The sequence below is a fragment of the Catharus ustulatus genome, chromosome 9 (genome assembly GCF_009819885.2).
Source record: "Catharus ustulatus isolate bCatUst1 chromosome 9, bCatUst1.pri.v2, whole genome shotgun sequence".
Classification (NCBI taxonomy): domain Eukaryota; kingdom Metazoa; phylum Chordata; class Aves; order Passeriformes; family Turdidae; genus Catharus; species Catharus ustulatus.
In genome coordinates, this window is record NC_046229.1 from 13,440,638 (window position 1) to 13,459,293 (window position 18,656).

Sequence of the window (18,656 nt, forward strand, 5' to 3'; positions counted from 1 at the left end):
TTGTATTAAAGCTTGTTACAATCATGGATTTTTATGAGGGTATACTTTCATCCATACAATCATAACTGTAATGGGAAAAGAACACTGCTTTGTTGCAGAGATGCATAGCAAAGTAATAGAATTAGAGAATTTACCCAAAGCTAATCATAAGGACTGGAAAAGTGGGTTGTGAAATTGGATATGATCTGAGTGAATAATGTAGTTCTTCATTCCTGCTTGAAATCTTTTCATTGCAAACCTGTTAGCAATGCTAGCCCCATGACTCCTTCACTTCCTCACCTTTTTTATGCCAATGGCCAAACTCCCCCCTGCAGGACAGCCTCAGCCCAAGGTGCTCCTTCACTTAGGTGTGAGATGTTTCTTTTGTACTAAGCCAGAAGAAATTCACCAGACTGGAACAGGCAAGAGGTGAGGATTTGAAATATACTAAGTTTAAGGTGGGTAGGGTTAAGGAAGAGGCCAAGGAGAGAAATAATAAATGAAATGCCAGGAGAATATCAGGTAACTTCAGAGCTTATTTGCCTTGCACAGCTGTTATTACTGGGATGTACAATCCAATAACCCCATCCATGGAAAAGAAAGCAAACAACAAACCTGTATGGACTTCATACAGTGTAGCAAATATTTGGTTTAATGTATAATATTACAACTGGATTATGAATAATGGGTCGAATTTCTCTTTGATTAAGTAGTGCCGGATTAGGAAATGAGTAACCTCAGATCAAACAGCTTGTGGAAAGAATTAACACAGTACTTGAGAAGCCTAGCAACTAGAAAAAAAGAAAAGAGAGAGAGAGAAGAACATGAAAAGAGTGCAACAAATAGTTCTCAGCTTCAGAAGGGCAGAGAGACTCTAAAGAGCAGTGAACCTTGGGTGCAAGTGAGAGGTTGCCACATCCCCATGAGGATCACTGAAAAGCTGTGCCACAGGGATTTTCTCCTCTGTCCATTGCATTTCCTCCAGTTCCTCTGCTGTTTGTCTGTGTGAAAGACCCCTTTTTTTTCAATTACATAAAAGGACAAGAAGAGATAAAAGATGGGTCCAGGAAGTTATGCTGCCCAGATAATGACCCTTTCTTTGTTAAAATTCCTAAATGTGAAATCCCAAAGAGAACAAATTCAGCCTCTCATCTTCTATTTCCCTTCCTTCTTTTGTCCATGTTGCTGTCAGTCTCTTTGACACATTATTCTTCAAACACTCCCTATCAACTCTAATATTTCCCAAGAAGGAGACTCTTTTATGTTCTTCATCATCATGAAGACACCATACATTTCTTTGGGTCAATGAACAACTTTCTCTCTGACCATTCAACCTGACAAGTAAATTACACTCAGACTTCAGAAGAAAATAGTACATCTATGACCAAGATCAAACAAAACCCATACTGACAGTGTGTGATTCACCATGGGCCCTTTACTCATTTCAGTGTTACTGGAAATATAGCTTATCAATGTTAACTAGCCTAAATATTTTCATGCTTTTAAAATCAAATGGAAATGTTAAGATTTCAGTTATCCCTAATGTAGAAAGCCTTTGATTATTTGTTGCAGCTTCCACTGACACAGCAGCATTTAAAGAGAAAAGCTGCCAGGCCAAGCATAGACCAAAGGAAAGTGTAAATCATCTATTCAGAAGCCCTAACTGGCTGCAGAAGAGACACCAGTAGTGCACTTTAAGTGAGTGCAAATGACAATAAAGTGCTGCAGGTCATGGAAGGGAAAGCAAGTAACTGTCAGAAAAAAAACGGTGATGCAGTATAGGCAAAGTAGGAGACAACTGAAGTGAAAAATATTTGGATACAGGACTGAAAACAAATATTTCCAAATATTTTAACTTAATTTAAATATTTCTTTGGTGGAAACATTTGAAAATAATTCTGGCTGCAACAGAAATTGAGCTATAGGTTTATCTTGAAGCCTTTATTTAGGCTAGGGCTCACAATTTAATTAGTGTCCAGCTTCATATAACAAAGAGACAGCTAAAATGAGTAAATATTGCATGGTTGCCTTAATATTTGAAGGATTAGGTACATAAAGGGTGTGGCATACACAAGTAGGTAAGTAATATGAATTGAAGAGATCAAGGTGATATATGTGAGATTTTAAGTTGGAAGTACATTTCACTGAGATGGGCAAGGCTTACCCAGCTGCTCCATCATACATACAGCAAAAAAGCACAAGGACATAGGAAATTCCCTAAGAAAAACAGGACAATCAGTGTCTCTTCTAAACTTTAAACTAAACAAATTTTTAGATGTAATTCATCATAGTTTTATACAATATTACTGATAAACTGTGCTATGCTGTAAGCTGAATAACTTGGTGTTAGACAAGTAACTTTACAATTCCTCAATTGAGTCAGAATAACAGCTTAATACAGGCATTTCACACAGCTAAAAACAGGTAACTGGAACCCAAAAAATAATAGAAAGGACTTATCATCAGACACTGTGTCCTCCTGCTATAAGAACAACAACAAAAACAGTGATTTGTAGTCATGGAAAGAGATGCTTAGCTGCTGAAACATCCTTTACTGGTATTCTTGGTCCCATAAAGATTTTGAAGATGTAAGTTTTAATTAAACTTTTTAACTCTTGGAGATCTTTGAGTAATTTGTACTTTAGGGAGATTTTTTTCATTTCTTAAGGTTTTTAAGATTCTGGAATTTCTTTTTTTTCTTTTTTGTTTTGCTGTACACAAAAATAATAGCATGCATTACAATCTGTGGTTAGAAATAGTACACAGAATACACATCCCTTTTTTGTGCAAACTTTGAAATACTGAGATATGGAAATTTAAACTCCTCAAAGAGTTTGTTACCTACCAGAGTATGTAAGATGCTTTCTGCCAATCGTTCTGTTGGTCCATCTCACCCATTTTCTTTTTCACATCAAGCTTTCTACCTTAGTATAGAAAGTGTGATAGGATACTTTTCCTTAAGTAAAATAATGTTTTCCACATAAAAAAACTATACACAGGAAATCAAGAGTAGAACTGAAAATGATGAATAAAAAATTTGCTAAAATCTCAGTCAAACAAACAACCTCTCTTCCTTTTTGAGTGGGAGGAGAAAATTTATTAGCAAATTCAGGTTGATTTATGGAAATATTTTTACTCAAAAAAATGAAACTTTTTTTTTGACATATTTTGAAATTTAAATATTTGTTTATGGAGATACCAAAATCTTTCACTTTGATATTTTCTAAGATAACATTTCTGAATTTTTATTTTGAAATTAATTTTTCATTTGAAACAGTCTAAAAAATTATATATTCTTTAAATGAGGAAGAATATTCTGCTTAAGGTAAGAGAAAAAAAATTCCTTATCTTGACAAAAACACATAAAAGGAACATTTTCTAGTTTTTGTGGACCTATACTTTTTCTTTAATTTTTAGTTTGCTTACATCTGTTGCTTATTGTTAGAAACTAAAACAAGTACTATGGTTCATCCACTTTCACTGGTCTCTACCACTTGACTTCAGCTGGACCAGTGTTTATTGAATGAACAAAACTCTGTATTCTCTGTTTAGAAAGGAGACCACAGAAGAGAAAGGGAATGCTGTCATCAGCAGTGTGTCTATGTGTGACACTGTCCATTCCTCCCTTCCTCCCTCACAGCCAATTCCCCATTTTCCATCTGTTTAATTTGCTTAAGCAGTTAATTAATTTATAGGCAGCTTGTGTCAATATGTTTAGTTAGCAAGTAGCTGTCATAGGAGTATCCCATCTCACTAGTGGGAAGATGATTTTTAGTTGTCAGATGGGAATTTAATGATGTAAATGTTGGTATTTTGTCATTTATCCTGCTTTACATCATGGGAATAGGCACAGGACATCTTATCTACCTTTTGTTTATAATGGAAAAATATAGGCCTATCCTCATGGGAGCTGCCCACCAGGGAGGGAAGGCAATTTATCCCAGCATTTACAAGACCTGTTCAAAACAGGCATACCAGGGCAGGATTTTTGTTTGTAGTTTTCAGATAAAGTTCTAGAAGCTGTCAGTGCCCTGTGAGCTATGCGTTATTTTCTTTATGTTTTTACAAGCAAATGAGAAATTCCCTCACTGATTCTTTTAAGATCTTTTCTCCCCCTGAACTCTGGTCCCATTTCATATTTGGTCATTTCCTATTTCACAGGTACTTTAGGTTTTCTCACTAGAGTGAGCCATTCAAGCATGGACACATTTCTTGTCAAATCAGGCTTGAAATGCCAATGCACTTTTGCTTTTATTAACCACCTTCACATGATAATCATCACCTTGCTTGCTGTGACTCAGCACTGAGCATTAGTGATCTATGTGCAGCAGATCACTGCAGTTGGTGAAAAAAGTGGGTTTTTCCCTCTCCTCCCTGATAATTGAGGCTTTGCTTAGATGGCAAGAGGGAAAATATTAGCACCTGGAAATGAGGGAAAAACAAACAGCATTGTTGAGCTTCATTATAACTAAGAGCTTTACTAAAAGGAACATCAGTGCAATTAGAGTGTAATCCAAAGCCCATTAAAGTCATTGGGAATCAGTCCACTGAATTAAACAGGCTTTAGATCAGGCCCACACTGCAAATCAGAAGGCAGTGCTATCTGAGGGAGATTGCATTTCGAAGTGTGAATAACACTGCTGCACACACAGCTTTGCTAATAGAAATTCCAACTCTGTCACATTTTCTGTTGCTGGCATCCTCTTTTCATCAACATTTGTCTTGCAGCAGATTGTGGTTATTATTCTAAATCCAAAGTGCTTTTTGAAAAAGCCTAATCATCATGTGGGCAGATCTGCTGAATAGTTCTATAACATAGTGGGCATGGCCATAGCCGACATAGAGCAGTAATAAAAAGACACCTTGGAAACATGTCATTTTAGTGCCCTATCCATTTTATAGACATTTTAAATGTTTTGTAGTTATGACCAAAACTGGCTCTATAAGCAGAAAAAGAAGCATGATCGGGGCAGTTGCTCAGAATGCTTGAATGTCTTACAGAAGCCCTGTGTCAAAAGACCTTGAAATAACCATACATTCTCCCTGTGATGCTGCCAAGAATGAAGAGGTGGCAGAAAATATTCTGATCTTTAGTAACAACTTGGTCCCTAAATTCATTGCTGGTATCCATTGCTGACCCAGGTAATTACGGTGAGTCAGGACAGGACAGATTGTTGCATTTACTGAATATAAAGTGAAAAAAAAAAAGGAATGCACTAAGGGAGCCGGCATGGAACAAAGTTCCTTCACCAACACGTAGCACGCAGCAGGGTACTGTCTCTCCTCTTCCTCCTTTTGCACGGATGAAATATTTTTAGGGGTTATGCACCATCTCTACCAGCTACACCTGTGATCACCACGGGCAGGGGATTTGTGCAGAACCATTGTACCTGGGAGAAGCTCAAGGCACCCCTGTCCTGCTGTGCTCGAGAACTCTGCCTCTTACCTCCATGGCCAGTCCTGCTGTCATCATGGGAGCCACTGTGGGAAAGAAAACCCAAGTCTAGATAGGCTGGAAGGAAGGGGTTTTCTGAATAGGCCCATTTCTGTCGCTAGACACATTTCCAGGACTTTCGCAGAACTCTGTTTGTAGAAGTGACAGGAAGGTAAAACAGTGATGTTTACTGTATGCCTTATCATGGACCAGGGGATGAAGGAAAAAATATGAAAGAGATGCAAAGTACCCAAGTAAAACAGTTAATTAGCTTGATGTAGGAAGCTGAGGGCATATGTCTGCTCTATATCACTCAGTCTGACAGGCAAGAGAAAAGCTGGTGGCTCTCTGGGGTTGAAGAAGGCCATGACTGGAAGAGCCCATCAGTCTCTAACCCAAAGGTAACCCATGCAGCTCACAAGAATACAATATTCTTTGGTGGGGGAGGTTGTAAAAAGCCTTGAACAAAATTCTTTTTTATATTTCAGGTCAAATAAGGCAATATTAATACTGTCCACTAATTTTCTGTATTGTCTTTTTCCATCAGTAGCTTTCAAAGAGAGTTACAAATGAATTCTGTGGCAATATCTGACATATGGACAAAGCAAAGAAACAGTACATGAACTGCACTTGAAGAACCTGAATACTTTGAACAAGGCAGAGAGAACAGGTAGAAATAATTGGGAACAGAAGACATATTTCTTTCTCACCTACCTATGACAAAATTCAAGACAAGTTTTAAATCAATAAAAGCAGAAGAATATTGCTTTATCACATTCTTGGATTGAACTATTAATTCCTAGATATGAGAGTTCACACCTGGCCCCCCCAAAACCTACTAGACATGCATGGCTGAGAGCATTGAAGTTTTGCTACCAGTGCAAGTAATAAAGTATGGGAAGTCAGGATGTAGAGTTTGCTATTCCTGTTATAAATATGCATTCTCCTTCACCCAGCAGAGAAGGTAAATTTAATTCTCAGTTCTTCAATTCAGCTGCATCATTTGGAATTAATTTCCCTAAAGAAAAAACAAGGGATCAAACAAGGCTGATCTCTGTTACAACCACCAAATAAAACTGAACTTGACGCCAAATATTAATAATCCTTGGGCATAATCAGTGGTAGAAACAGCAAATTTCTGACTGAAGGCAAAATTCATTAGCTCTAATAAAAAAGGCTTGGATTAAATTTATGATTTGCAAATGAAGCATCTAACACAATTATATTCTGATAAACTCACATCAGAAAAAGGCCAGAATATTTTGTCCATGATGCCCAGTGTCTCTCCTTGATGAGGTAAGAGTTTTTACTTCTGTACTTCTGCTTTTTCTGAAGAAACCAGAATGACTTACAAGCATCACTTCACTTATGCAAACAACAGAGAATGGATAATTACAAGCTGAAATAAAACTGCCCTGGTGTGAAACTAAAAAACAATCCACAGAAGTTTAATCAGGTGGGAAGCCTATTCTCCACTGGAAACAGCAATAGAGCTTCGGAGATGTAGTCTGGACATACTTTTATGCAGAGTGGTCAAGACCTCAATTTCACATTTTGCATTTTCACATTCAATAGCTTATTACCCCAAGTACTTTTCTTCATCTTTAATTTAATTACAACTGGATGCTGAAATTATGTGCATTGAATAACTGGTTCCCCTTCCTACAGCTTTTTTTAATGCCCATTTAAAATGTCTGATAGACTTACAGTAGAAAGTGGTGTAACAAAGTGTTATCATATTGTGAAGTGAAGGAAATAAAATCAAATTAACACTAATTTAATTTTGAATACAAGGGTCCACAATAAGGTCTTAATGTGCTTTAGCTCCACTGTTTAAACGACCACTTCAGATTAATTTTCTGGTAGTCATGCAGTTACGGTCTTGTTCAATAGTGACTGACTGCTCACTTCTGGGGATCCATTTCATTGACAATTTAAAAACAGGGAAAGGTGTTCATTGCAAAAGTGACACAGGAAGAAACCTGTCTTAGTATTGACTGGATAATTTAACTAGGAAGTGACAACAAGAGGATTACATCCAGATTGCATAAAACCAATACTAAGTTCAAGTCATTGGCAATATAAGAGGAAGTGGATGAATCATCACAAACTTCTTGAACTTTGAATAAATATAAAGGCAGGGACTAAATGTATCAACATGCAAAACTTTGGAACATGATCAAGTCAGAGTGTGATCATTTTACAGTTTTAAACAATTTTGATTTCTATTAAGGGCAGCTTTCATCTTCTATTCTATCCACTCTGAAATAAAGTGTTTTGTACCATGGTGCCAGGCTTTGCCCTTTTAGAAAGAAAATTTTATCTGTCAGATATTAGTGGAATGTTAGTATGTGCTCACATTCTCACACACTGGCATCTTAAAATGATTTTGTGAAGAAGGTATTTTAAGTCATGCTTAAACAGAACAAAATAAAATTAGCTCATATATATTCTCTGCATAACAGAAACTGATTTTAATGTTACTTTGGAGCACATACATCACTTCTGCACACTGCTTGCCTTGTATTTTCTGCAAACTCCATCTCACCTCTAGGAAATATAGAATATTGCTGCTTAAAAGTGCATTATAAAATATGTTTAATGGACATAGGTATCATGTGCTGAATATCCGAACTGCCATACTTCTAGATGCTGGTTTTGGTAGATCATTTTATTAACTGTGCTTTGTTGTTAGCATCTTTGAGTTTTCTGTTTTCCCAGCATTTAGCTATTAATTCTAAGAGATTTTACTCATGCTTATATGCACAAAGATGTGGTAAAGGGACTAAGATGGAAGTAGAGAAAAAACCAAAGGCGACACCTTTTATTTTCTGTTCAACAACATTTCTATGTAAGAGGTCTTTGCTATATTTCCAAAAAGCAATACTCTTGCAAAAACATAGAGAGAGACAACTTCATCTTCCCGCTTTCCTAAAATGTTTTCCTGAGGCAGCTCAAGGAAAGCAGTAAAGATAGACATATAATTGTTTTGATTTCAATAAAGGTAACCAATTTCACCTCTCAGGTCAGGTGTTATGGTGTGATAATGCCATTTAGATGCAGAGTCATTTCTAGAGCAGCAAGCATTTTCATAGCCCAAGGAACAGAGGCCCAGCTCTTTAGCTGGCATAAATCAGCACAGTTGCACTGAACCAAGTGGAGCAGCTCTGATTTACATAAACCAAAAACATGGTCCTGTGTTTCCAGAACCGCATTTTGTAATATCCTGAGGATATGTTTTGAAATAAATAAATAATTCAGGGCTGTGTTATTCACGTGGCAAGCTCGACTTGCTGTGCTGAGCCAACACTCGAGCATGGCCCTTTTGGTTGACAGGCACTGTTAACTCACAATTTCACAGCAATATCCACAAATACCCAGTTTGACTCAGGGATATTATGGAAACCACTTTCCCACCCCAGATCTCTATCATGCAGGAATATCAAATTGCTACTTACCTCAAGAGTTTCTTCTGAAGAAATTGGCCATTAGATAGACATCTCACCCTTGTGGAGAGCATGAGGCTCAAAATCCTACTTTAATTAGTGTTTGATGAAGATGGACACCCAAAGCAGGGCACAAGGAAAACAGAAGAGCAGTGGTATAAATAAAACTGGTTTATGTTGGTTATCAAATGCTGTAATTTAACAATATGAGAATTTTCTGTACTAAACATCAGGAAGTATGTGGGAGTCCTTGGTAATCCCCCTCAGGCCCACCTGTATCCCATACTTTAAATTAAGGAGAGAGAAAAATACACTGGTTTAAATTTTACAACAATTTTGGCCTGAAGCAAACCTCACATTTTCCCCAACACAAATCAGCTGCATTTAATTCCCCAGACAGCTGGCATGAACACAGCCTCTCCACAGGACACCTGAATTACAAAATTAGCACATTCAGAACTCTAAATCACATTCCATTACATTAAGCCCTAAGGTCCAACATTATGGAAAAGGAGAATAAATTGCAGAACTTCTCCTGAATTAACCCTCTTAGCACACTCTCAAAGTTAAATTGCCCTTTCCTTGCCTCTATAAAGACATGGAAACTTAAACACTCCCTCCTGCCCTTTCTCATCTGTTTCTCTTCTTGCCTAATGGCACAGCTTATGGGACATAAGTCGAATACCTTGTCAAAAACTCACACTTGTAAATTAGCACACCCCAAGCTGTTTTGTCTCACTTAGGAAATGTGTGGGTTAATTTTTATGCCTGGTCCTTCAGATGTTAGTGACCCATCCCCTGCTCCTGAGCAGCACACTGTGGCGGTGTGATGGCACACCTGCCAAAAACATGCACACATCCATCAGGCTCTCCTGTGTGCAAGTTGCTGCAAACCAAGCAATAATTCTTGGGAGAAGAGATGCAAGTCTGTGAGACAGGGTTATGTGCAGCACTGACCTGGCTAGATTGCTGCAAATTTGCTAGTTCTTGCTATGCTATGATTACATGATTTTTCTGTTGCAATTAGTATGAATTTTTGTGTTAGATTACTCTTAAAGACCAGGATTTTACAGGCTCAACTTTTGACTCAATAACGATAATTAAAAAGGTAATGAAAAGTAACAGCAGAACTTCAAGGAGGAAGAACAGGATCAGAAAAAAATTACAACCATTTCTTAAAAAAAAAGCTATGTTTGAAAAAGCACCCTGTTTCCAAATTTTAGATTCTTCTTAATATTAAGTACTGAATATCAATGTAGTGTTGAGATATCTCAAACAAGCATAAACATTTCTACATTTGCTCTACATGTGTATTAATAAAATGCCAACATGTGTGGAATTTAGTCCTTCCCCCCATCCACCTCACAGAAGCTCCTGGGCAGTTAGTTCTGCATGTGTCTGCTATGCTGAGGCATCTTCAAGACTTGCTCCATTCACAGGTTCTGCTGTGCCTTGAGATGAAAGTACAATCAAGATTCACTGGTATTTGCAGGGAAGTTCTGTCATTTGTTCATTCCTTGTCACATTTCTTCAGTGTGATAGGAACAGGACTGGGTTGAGTCATTACAAGCACATCCAGTACTTGTTGCTTGAAATTACCTCACATCAAAACATTAATAATTTCTGCATGGAGATACCTTTCTGCTGTTGAATCTGCTCTCTTCTATCTTTTCTTTCATACTTTGCTGACTGTCACACAGAAAATTTTTCAACATTGACATTCATTATTTATATGCCTGAGACGACTTGTGCTATGCTAAGCCCAGCCAGCCAGCATTGCCTCTTCTCTAAAGCCAGGTAAATCTATGCACTTCTATTGGACACTTTCAACTTCTTTAATCACTAAAATCAATTATTTCTGAGGTGTTTTGACTACATGTTCAGTGCATCTTTGCCTCTTATTTCTTTCAGATATTTAATTACCATTGTATGGGATACCAGAAATCCATTACAACTGTGGCAATGAGTTTTGTACTTTACAGAAAGTTTCAGTGCTTGGAGAAGGAGAATAAGCAATGATTCAGTATTTATCTACAAAAACCTTCCTGGATCCACCTTTGCAAAATACATTTTATAAGCAAATAACCTATGTACTTTGAATACTATTGTAAATAGTAGATGTAAAACTTGTGATAAAACAGACTGAAACAAATTGATTGTGCTAAGCAAAAACCCTGCCAGCTAAGCTAGGAATCTTGATCTTTTGCAAGATGTTCAAGGGAGTTGCAATAGTTGGCAATTTGTTTACGTTTGATTTGGGGAGCTGCCCCCCATGTGAATGCAGCCTGGTCTGGAGAGTCTCCTCCTTGGGCTGAGTTAGTGCTGCAGCTCAGTGCAGGGGACTGCCAGCACCCTTGTCCTGAAACAGTTCAACAAGGTGACACATCAGGCTCTAGGAATCAGAGTGTGCTGAGCAGAGACCTTTGCAGAGTTCCAGAGTGCTTGAGGGGCAGCTGGAGCAGGCTGCAGAGGCAGGGACACAGGCACCGGGGCTCAGAGGGCACAGACAGAGCAGTCACGCCAGCCACGGGGGTTTGTGTCCCACAGACCTGGGAAAGGCACAACACACGTGGCTGTTTTCCCATGTTTTGTTGGACATGCCATGTGGTGTGCTCAGAAGAGATATTACTTTGCTTGAGGGTTTTCTGTTGCCTTTGGCTGAGCCTCACAAGCACTTTTCCCTGCTGTGGAAAGCAGATGAATATCTTGAGGGTCACTCCACATTGTAAGAGATAGGTAATTTATACATAAATCATCTGCATCCATTGCATACACACATTCCTTGCATCAGCAGGCTAAAAGGGAAAACATCATCTCCAGTATTAAGCAATCATATTGTAGCAGAGGAGAAGAAAAAAATAATTATGATGGAATAGCTCCATGAGGAAGGAACATGACTCTCTGCTCCTAGAGATACTGTGTGTTAGATTTTACAATAGAGGAATTAGACCATGTTGTCACTTGGTTTTTGGCTTTTTTTTTTTGCAGTGAAAACTAAAAGTATAGAATAAATTTTGAAAACAGATTTAGTTTAAATATGTGCATTGCTGGGTATTTCAAGAAAGGATTTAAAGGATTCAAAGAACTTAATGAAAAATAATAACAACCAAAGACAACAATTTGCAGTAAGTGGAACAAATAGAAAATAATAAAAGCAAACTTATTCAGTCTAATCTACTGAAACTAAACTCTTAGCTGAGTACATGATAATGGAAATAATTAAAATTACTGATTGGATGGGGGACAAGAAAATAGCAATAAAGAATATTGAGCTAAAGTATGGGAGAAACAAATGTTTTTGCAAATTCTGTGTGTGGTAGAGTACAAAAGTGGCAGCATATTTGAATATAAATAAATTTCTCATAAACAATGTTTCCAGCTTCTTTTCCCCATGGCTTTTGCTGTCCTTTAGTCAATTTAGTGCGAAATTTATCCTTGGGCATACTTTTGCCTTCTCTGTCACAGTGCATCAATTATACTTCACAACATACAGTGACACTGGGTTGCAACATTGTTTTATGCTCTATTCTGTTATTATTTATGAAAAAAAATCCTATAAAAGCTATTTTAGAGAAAAAAGCTTTAACACATTTAACTATGCATTCTCATCAATAGTAATTTTAATGTTCTGTGTTAGTTCCTGCTAAAGACAGTGTTAGGCTATAGAATTCAAATGTCTTTTCCTTCCACTCTGCACAGATTCAATCATTGTATCTTCAAAGTCCATGATGTGTGTCAGCTCATGCTCAAGAAGCCAGCAGTGACAGAATTGAGATGTGCTGCCTTTTTGCATTCTTTATCATCCTTGCCTGAGAGAAAGAATATTCTTTACTGCAGTCCAGTAGCTGTGAAAACAAAATTGAGTATTCAGTAAGCATCTACCTAACATTATTTATGAAAAAATAACTCAAAGAATGTTTACAAGAGGACAGTGTCCATCTGGAAGACTAAGGGTCAGAAAGCTTGGGCTCTGTAAGTGATTCTGTCACCTGCTGCTCTACTCACACCTTCTCTTTCTGTGTTAGGTTCCTGATAGCCGAAGGAGTAGGGGGAAAATGACTATGAAGATATATGTTTTGACAGATCATTATTGCCATCAGTATATGATTTAGATAGGAACACTGCAAACCAGCTCTTTTGTCAGCTGAATCATATTTTAACCCTGCAATCTGACTGCCATCCATCTCTTATTCTTCCAGTGTTTGGAGGAAAAATTATTTGTGTTCTTCTAAAGCACAATCAAGTAAGTACTCATAAAAATACTACCTAAAGAGGCACAGACCTCTTTACTCTGAGGAAAACCCAGGTAAATTCATTTATCAGATTATAGATCACAGTTTTCTAAGGATAGTATTTACATGAAAATTGTTAGCAGAAAAAACTTACCTATTCCAATTTAGAAATTCCATCCCCTGCAATCTAAAAAGCTCCAGGGATGAGGGATGCCCGTTTCTCTTGAGAGATGATGTGAGCTTGTCTGGGATGTGATCTTAATTGGTATCTAATTTGGTGACACACAGATCCCTAAAATTAATAAATATTAGCAAGGAGCCATGAAGATGACAGATGAACTGGGGCATCCACTATGCAGAGAGACACTTGGGCTCTTCAGCCTGGAGAGCAAATGGCTCAAGGGGGTCTCACCAATGTGTAAAAACAACTGTGGGAGGGAGTAAAGGGGACGTAGTCAGTCTTCTCCATGGTGCCCACAGGACAAATGAACTGAAACACTGGAAATTCCGTTCAAATTTAACAAAAGGTATTATTTTTTCCTGGGCAGATGATCAAAAGTAGGAACAGGTTAAACAGAGATGATTAAGGGTCTCCATCTATGCAGATATTTAAACTTCACCTGACCATGCCCAGAGCAACATGCTCTCACTGACCCTGCTTTGGGCAGATATTTGCATTAGATGATGTCCAGAGGGGAATCTCTACCCACCTCAACTATTCTGTGATCGAGAGGCCAGAGCTTACCATGCATTTTTAAAAACCTCAGATGAAAAAAAAAAAAAAAAAAAAGATTTATTGTATCTCTGATGTTTGATGATCTTTACCCTTATCAGGTTCTCAAATTCATAATGAGAGACAAAGACAGCACATTAATGTCCTTTTCTAAGGGATAATACCATCTACTAAAAGAACAGACTTACCAAATACTGTTTGGAGATAGCAACCGTGTTAAGTGAAAAGACACACAAAATCTGGATGAAGTCAATGAATTTTGCTGATGATACATAAATAGATGTATTTTTTTTCCTTTTACTATTAAGCCAGGAAAAAAAATCTACATTAATTCATTCTTTCTTTGTCAGAGAACTCACAAGCTGCCTTGAGGGAATCACTGAGAGATCTGCTCTGATCTGTGAAGAGACACAGGATGGAAAGTTTCTTCTTCATTCCCAAAAGGCAAAAAAGGATGAGTGAGAGAGAGACTGAAAGACAAGGTGTCAAAATCCCACAAAATTTGCTATCACAAGAACAGGAGATAACTGAACAGTCAGAGACCTGACACCCTAATGTGTCAGCTTGGCTGGGATGTGTTACAGACTCAGCTTGCAGAAAGCTGTGCATTCTGTTATTTTAAAACATTGCAGCAGTGGCAGCAAGGCTAATTTGTTAACATTTACATAAGGCATCCAGAGAGAGTAATGGTGCTAGGAAAATGATTATAATAGTCTAGAGTATTGGTAAAACAACTGTTTGGAGCAGTCACCAAGCCCTGTGCAAGACCATACAGTTCCCTGGCAAAAGCAGACATAAGATCCCTTTGGGAGTTTGACCTTGGGCAACGTCTGTTTGCATCAGGTGGAGTCAAGATCTGCAAATAGAACAGTTTGTTTTGCTCTAGATTTGCAAAATAATCTAAGATCCCCAGATAAATCTGCTGTACCAACATAAACTGAGCATCAGTGTGAGAATATTCTGCAATGAAGTATTGAAGTTTGACCCTGAATGTCGTTTTTGTACTCTGCCAAGAGAATGAAGAACTATTTTAATAGGATGGCTGGAGATTTCCTTGATGTAGGCAGTGCTGTGCCACCCACAGTCATTGGGAATAATCCAGGGTGGGCCCAAAAGAAAGGTTCTGGCCAGGTGCAGAGTGAACTGTGCTGGTAAAGCACAGCAGACTCAGAAAGATCTCTCCCATTCAGCAGACTTTTTAAAAAGAGTTCTTAACTTCCCTATGTATTTTAGAGATCACCTTCATTTGAAGCAAAGTTCTCAGGGAAAGTCAGCATGAAGCCCTCCTTTCATCTTTTTTGACCATGCTCTTAATACATTAAGGAGAGATCTTTGTCATCGTTCACATGAGCTTCCTGTGCAGGTACTGTGATGGACAGTACTAATTTTATTGTTTGAAAACCTAGAATATCCCAGATGTTTGGAGAGGTCATTTACATCAGTTGATGACATGTTCAGATGAAGTAATATTTTTTGTCTTATTTTATAAAGGTGGAACAAATCCTTCATGATTATTTTGTAACACAGTGTGCTTGCACCTTAGCCACAAAAAATGCTGCAAACAGCTAGTGGTACAACTCTCATCCTCCAAACTTGTTTTATCTCTAAGACAGGAGCTCAGCTCTTTCTTTTTCAGCAAATGAATTCCATAAGTCTGTTGGGTAAAACAGTTCAACCAGAGTGATGTAATATGCAGGATGTTTGCAGACATAGGTTTAATACGACTACATTGTTCCATATTTATAAATGTGTCACTTTTTACTGGCACAGCTTCACACATTTTTTATGAGAGCTGCTCTTTTCTTGGCAAAGCAGCACATTCATTACACCAACATCAAGACTTCAATGAATAGAACCATCTTTGCATGACTCAGAGGTCTTACTCAGAGGTAGGGCAGATCGAAGAGATAAAGCAAGAAAAAACATTCCTGAAATACATGAAACCAACTGGGAAAGAAAGGGTTTAGGAGGGAACGGGAAATGTATATATTCTGTGGTGTATTGTCTTATTTTGGAAAGAGTCAGAATTCTCTTGTGGGTTTGTCTCTGATCCCTTCAAACTATTTTGATGTATACTTGTATGCTTAAAATTATTTCTCCTCCCTTTTATTGTGCTGTCATGTTAATGGATTCATGTGTCACTTTTTATTTTCATTACAATTTCTGTAAGAACCATGCAAAACTCAAATGCCTTAGTAATTTGTAAACTACCACAATGTACTTTCTTTGCCCTGACCTTGTCATTATTGTATAACTTAATTGGCCAACTATTCCACTTCTTTTCTTTTTCATAGCCTTATTACAGTGGAAAATGAAAAGAGACTTGTCATTGACCAGTCAATCAAAAATGCACACCATTCAGAGATGAAAATAACAACTTCTCAATTAATTTAATAGAATTAACACTAATTATTATAAAAATCTCCTGAGATTAAGATTGAGATCAGGACTAATGAGCAGACATTTAGCCATTCCTCCAACAAAGCCTGTAATAAAATTAGGAATGGGAACAGTTAAATTCAATAACAAAATTGCAGTTCCAAAATTTCTACCTCAGTCTAGCAGATATTTAAGAGACTCCATTTTTCTCTGTATGAAGAGTCAGAGTACATTTCATTTTACCCATTTTGTTGGTTGAGTTGTAGATCTGGCTGTAATTTCAAAAAATGTCTTTCCCAAGATACTTGATGACATTTTCACATTTTGGACCACCTCTCTGATGGGAAGCAGAATCATTTCACTATTATGCTGTTATTTCTTGCAATACCTTTAGCTTTTCTCACACAGTTTCTATCTTCAGATGGAGTAATTTTACACTTGATGAGGAAAGGGAAGTCTTCTATTTTTTTTAACAAGTGCCCATAGAGTTTGCAACAAGATACTCTGTGCTCTATCACAACAGTAAAAATAATTTAAAAGAAATAAAATAAGCAATAGACATGACAGAAACTGGTGCTCCAGAACTGGTGATAAATCAGTGAGGTCTGAGGAGAAGGAAGTCACTGGGGGAGGCTGCTTTATTATTACTATGGGAAAATCAGACACTAGTCATTTAGTACCTGATTTAAGGTAACACAGGCTTCAAAATGAAAAACTGTTCAAGACAGCAGCTTTCCATTTCTGTGAAAACAAGCATTGTTATCACAGAATCAGTGGTTATCACAAGAAGTATGGTCAGCTATAGTTATGAATATTTGTTGGTCAGGTATCCTGGGCAAATATTTAGGATGATATATCCTGGCTCACTGTATAAAGATTACATCTCTAATTTAAGACTAATAGTTAAAATTGATTAAACATTACTTTAATTTAGTTAATTTTTTTCCTAGTAATTTTAATTGAGACAGCTTTCTCTCCTGCCTTGTAAAAAACTCCACCAGAGATCCTTCCCAGGGTATTCATCTGCACTTCACCTTCTTCTCTCTCTTCACAGGCTACCTCTGCAAAAACCCTCAAGCAAGAAAAAGAAAATGGTGCAGTTTTGGAGGAAGTTATCTGATCAGGCTGATTGCCTGTTGGACAGCAGATTAGAGGGCCCAGGATAGGGAAACACTGATCGGGTAGAAATTGCCTTTCTTTCCCCTTCTTTTTATTCCATGTCAAAGAGCACCGATTTAAAATGAGAATGTGGCCTTTGGAAAATAAGCACCTAAACCTTTCTGTCATATACTACAGTAGTTCAGGATTATTAGGTTGCACATTATTCTCTTTCTCTCTTGAACAAATCAATTTACTGCTTGACAAATAAGCATGTAATGCAAAATGCCAACTTACAGATTGGTATCATTAAAGAGAGACCATGGTTTTATTGGCACAGGACCATATTTTGCCTGCGTTGCAGATCTCTGGGCAGAAATCTTTGTTTATAAGGGATATGTGACCCATTACATCTGGTACACTATAATGAAAATACAGATATGGTCAAATAGGGCTAAAAGTGTAAGTATTTGGATTGTCATGCTCCTACCACAAACAAAACTGCCTGATTCTTCACAGACCTGTCAGAATTGGGAATTAATTTTGTTATAATTGATTTAAAAAAATAAATAATTACATAGAAAGGGTTTAATATCTTGGAATGCAAAAGTCTCCAGTGGTCTGTGTCTAAAAGTTTAAATAGTTATAGAGTTTTCATCATGTTGCTGAGGCCACATACAAAAATTAAAATCTCATTGATTAGAGTTTTTAAGGTTGCATTCCAAATAATCTAAAAATAATTTAATAGGAAGATAGGGGAAAATCTGCCATTAATATAGAGGTTCTGTAGCAGTTTTGAAGATTGTAATCAGAGTCTGGGAGGAAGAGGATTAACTTAAGCTGTCTCAAGTGTTGTCTCTTCTGTTGTATTGGTATAGTATGGTTCTAATACAGAAACGGCGGACTCCATTTAAATGATTCATGGTTTTTTTTTCATTAGAAAATTTAAAGACTTGGTAAAATTTTTATGAAAGCCAGAGCCCTACAATAACTTTGTGTTCCAAGGTAACAACATTTTCCTCATAATTTCTTTTCTCAATAAAAGCAAATTTTAAAATTACATCTTTCAGGAGTGATGAAGCCCTGTAAACAAATATAAATATGCATAGCTCTGTTCCACATTGGATGTCTGTCACTCAAATCACTACCATGCCACAAGCTACCCCAATGCAGTCAGAAGGGAAACTAGATATAGTTAGTTTACAGGATGATGTCTGCATGACTGACAATGTTTGTGTTCTAGCAGCATTATTGCTTCTAATAGCTTTCACTTTTATGCTCAAAATGTTGCAAATTTACCTCCACATCTAAAAAAACCCCAAGAAACAAAAATAAAAGAACAGAGAAATATTATG